Source organism: Rhagoletis zephyria, unplaced genomic scaffold (assembly GCF_001687245.7).
Source record: "Rhagoletis zephyria isolate East Lansing unplaced genomic scaffold, Rhagoletis_zephyria_1.1 Rzeph_scaffold_00750, whole genome shotgun sequence".
In the NCBI taxonomy this organism is placed as follows: domain Eukaryota; kingdom Metazoa; phylum Arthropoda; class Insecta; order Diptera; family Tephritidae; genus Rhagoletis; species Rhagoletis zephyria.
The window spans coordinates 159782-164093 of record NW_016157834.1 but is presented as its reverse complement, the minus strand read 5'-3'; the positions used below and the strand labels follow the sequence as shown (position 1 = coordinate 164093).

At 44.4% G+C, this 4312-nt stretch overlaps 1 protein-coding gene across 1 annotated transcript in view; it reads right to left on the bottom strand.

Annotated features, from left to right (window-relative positions):
- Nucleotides 1-4312, bottom strand: part of Jwa (PRA1 family protein Jwa) — a 97146-nt gene that overhangs the window by 26198 nt on the left and 66636 nt on the right. The window lies entirely within an intron of this gene.

Here is a 4312-nt window from a genome sequence, read left to right as displayed (position 1 = left end):
GCAGATACCCGCTTATACACTCTTTGCATCTCTTGCCAGTATATTTACGGGAATCAGTCCGGCAATTACGAAGGATGCTTCGTCAGATATGGTTCGGAATCCACAAATAGTCCTTAGTGCGCTTAGGCGATACACAGATGTGAGTATCTTCGCATGATATTTTAGGCTCATTGCTTCAGCCAAAATTGGAGCACCGTAGAGTAAGACTGAGCTGACCACTCTACTAAGCAATACCCTTCTACAATGTTTGGGACCGCCGATATTTGGCATCATTCTAGATAAGCATGCCTGTAAATTCGATGCTTTCTTTGCTGCATACTCCAGGTGGACCTTAAAGTTTAAACGGCCATCAATCATTACCCCAAATTTTTGATTGCGGGCTTTGATATTATAGTTTCTGATCCAACACTGAGTCTTATTGTCTCTATGGCCTTTCTGCTACTTATCAATACTGCCTCTGTTTTGTGATCAGCGAGTTCTAGATATCTTGATGATAGCCATGCCTTCACTGCCTTTATAGCTTCGCTGGCTTTCCTTTCAATATCCTGTATATGCTTCGCTACTATTACTACAGCTATGTCGTCTGCGAATCCTATTATTATTTGCCCGAGGAGGCAAATCGATGCATAGAACCTCGTCGTACATTAAGTTCCACAGGAGAGGCCCGAGAACGGATCCTTGGGGTACCCCCGCGGAAACACTGTACGCCTCTATTCCTCCGTCGCTCCGGTACTTTAGTTCCCGTTCGGAGAGATAGCACCTAATTATTCTGATAATGTAATTCGGGGCCTCCATTTTGATTAGGGTTTGGCAGAGCCATATAGCTGCACCCTGTTTACTATCGCAAACTCACGCACAGTCATCTTTACACCTATAAGGTTCGCTTATAATCGCCATGTCTGCCTGAAGATCCCTTACTGCTTGTGATAGTAGATCTTGCGCTGCATCACAGTGATTGAGGTTTATTTGGACTATTCTCATTTTTTCCTGTTTGTAAGAGCTTTCTTAAAAACTGGGCATCTATAACTGCCTGTAATATGGTCTATGTTCTCTCTCTTTTCCGCTCTACACAGAATACACTGTGGATTATTTTTACAATCTTTAGCGAAGTGCCCCTCAGTGCCACACTTTCTGCACTGATTCGACCGGTCAAATGTGCTACCGCAATTACGGGACATGTGGCCATACTGAAGGCATTTAAAGAATTTTTTCAGTTGGACCCTTTCGCGGATGCGACAGTTAACCCATCCTACCTTTACTTTCCCAAGCTGTATAAGTTTCTTAGCTTTTGGAGCAGGTAAGCTAATAGTAGCTGTTTGAGTGCCAGCATAAGCAGGGCGCAGACCAGTTATATCTGAACTCTCAATACCTTCAAGACCAGGCAATGATTTAATAGCATTGTATACCTCTTCTTTGGTTGTAACCTCATCGATGTCTTTACATTCTACCAGGATTCGGTGAGTAAATGTCTTTACCGAAGCATCGTCCCCTAGGGTAGCACTCACAAGGGCCTTTAATTCCGCCGACTTTGGGCATGATTTCGCGAGTTCGATAAGAAGATCGCCTTTCTGGGTGCGTCGTATTTTGGATACGGAATCCCCGAAACTCTTAAAGTTCTCATCACTCTTAACCTTTTTTAGGATGTCGGCATACGAGCATTCACCTTTTTTCTCTATGATGATTGCGTCTGGCCTCAGTTTTCCTGTGGTGGCAAAATTCTTCGGTTTAGGCCGTTTTTCCTTCTTTTTGACCTCGGTCCACTCGCTGTCTTTATTTGCTTGCACTGTGGCCGTAGAATCCATTGTAGGCCCGTTTTCTACGGGTTGTGGACATCCCTGTTGACTTCCTCCGTTCCTACTGCGTTTATTCGCCGGGCAGCCGACAGCTTCAGTAGCTGCTTTTCTCCGAGCGGAGCCAGGCTTTGCTCTTGGCCATGGCGACGTTTGTGTGCTTCCAATAACACAGACTGCCTCGTTATCTTTGCACTTGCATTTTTCTGCAGCAGCCTTTTCGTATAGAGACCGGATATTCTCGATAACGTCTCTCATCGGTTGGTGGATAGTACGCCGTTTGCCGTATTTTTCCTTTAGCATCGACGCAAGACATTTTATGTGCGCCCCTAGCCTTTCAAATGTGGTTCTCACTCCTAAGTTTTCTAAAACCTTTGGTAGCTTTGCGGGCAGACCCGCTTCGTTAGAGTTATGGAACCCATCCACTGGGGGAGTTCCGCACGTTGGGGTTGTCACAGGGGAGCGAGATAGTTTTGAGCTCCTCTTAAAGGGATCTAAGTCGCCTTCTCTACAGATTTCCAAACTTGAGTTATTTGGTGTAGCGTTTTTGTTAATTGTGGTTTTTATTAATCCATTTTGATTGTTGGTTCCCCACTCAGGGCCGTTATCTCTATTCGTATGCGTAGTTACCTATTTGATCCCATGGTTGTCTATGTAAACAGTTAGGCCATGGCGAGGGTTGAGACAAGCCCTNTCAGACTTATCCTAAACGGGTTTCCAGTATGCTAGGTGTTAAAGCCTTACTGGACTCGGCTTTAACTTGAAGTAGTTTTGGAGGTACACAACGAGTAAAGAGTTTAGTACTCCTCTCAGCACGTGGATGATTCCATTTAGATCCGTAAGTTGGCCATCGCCAAGACTTTCCTCTGCGCAACGTTCGAGAATGCTGCCGGATTTTAGGCGGCTGGAATGTTCGCATTTCCAATCCGTTTTACTCGTGTTGAAGAGGCGGGACGCCAGGGTTAAGATCCGCTCGTAGAACCTGGATGGAATGCATTTGATTCCATTCCGGCCTAAGTCACCCGGGCGGAAAGCAGTAGTTTCCGCTCCAGCTTCTAGTCCATCGCCATATTCTAGGTCTGGGCGGAAAGCAGTAGTTTCCGCTCCAGCTTCTGGCCCTTCCCACCCTTTAAGGTCTGGGCGGAATGCACTGATTCCGCTCCGACCTCAAGCACATCTTTTGGAGCTCTTGCTCGAACTTCAACGCCGTGCTCTGGTGGATTAACCACTAAGAAGTTTAATCATACCTACTTTCGCAGGTGTGGGTGGATTTCCACAAACGTGGGTACCACCTTAAGTACTTAGTCCTTACGTTGTGCCTTCTCCATAATTACAGTTTTGTCCCAAACTGCTAGGGTTGGTGGGTATTTCAGAGGGTATACTTCCCGCCATCCGAGACGCACGAATGCCATTCGGGGCACACACACCAAGTGGATTTTAGTCGCCTTTTACGACAAGCATGCCTTACTGCAGGTATATTCTCGCGCCTACCCACAGGCAAGAGATATGCAGTATGAAAAATCCGGTTTGTATGGGAGGTGCCACGCTCCTTTTTTCAATAACCGCAATTTTTCTCCATGAGTATGCGATTGTTTTCTTATATCTCCACACCGTGTTCGAGTACTCTACTATGAACACTTCCAGAGATATGCAGTATGAAAAATTCGATTTGTATGGGATGTGCCACGTCCCATATCTCCATACCATGTTCGAGTCCTCTTCCATGAACATTTTCCGGGATATGCAGTATGTAAAATTCGGTTTGTGTGGGAGGTGCCACGACCCTTTTTCCAATAATCACAATTTTTCTCCATGAGTATGCGACTGTTTTCATATATCTCCATGCCATGTTCGAGTACTCGGTAGGGTAGGTTTGTAGGGAGGTGCCACGCCCCCTGCACCTAGCCGTATAAAATATATTTTACATCCGATTCTCATACCTACCATATAAATATATACAAAAAATTTCATAAAGATCGGCGGAGCCGTTTAGGAGGAGTTCGACCACAAACACCTTGACACGAGATTTTTATAACGGGTGATTTTTTTGAGGTTAGGATTTTCATGCATTAGTATTTGACAGATCACGTGGGATTTCAGACATGGTGTCAAAGAGAAAGATGCTCAGTATGCTTTGACATTTCATCATGAATAGACTTACTAACGAGCAACGCTTGCAAATCATTGAATTTTATTACCAAAATCAGTGTTCGGTTCGCTTTACGTCCGATTTATGGTCTACATAATCGACCAAGTGAGCAAACAATTAATGCGATTGTGACCAAGTTTCGCACTCAGTTTACTTTATTGGACATTAANGACCTTTTGTAACATAAGGATCTTTGAACTCTTTTTACCATCGCCTTACAAATGCAAAAACGCCTTTGGCTTAATTGACTGTAACATTAATATGATGGTTGAAATTGAGTTTGGAATCCATTGTGATAAAAAAGATGGACAAAATTGGATACCTGCTCCAGATTATAATTTGATATTGAATAAACAGCTGGTTGAACAGCCCT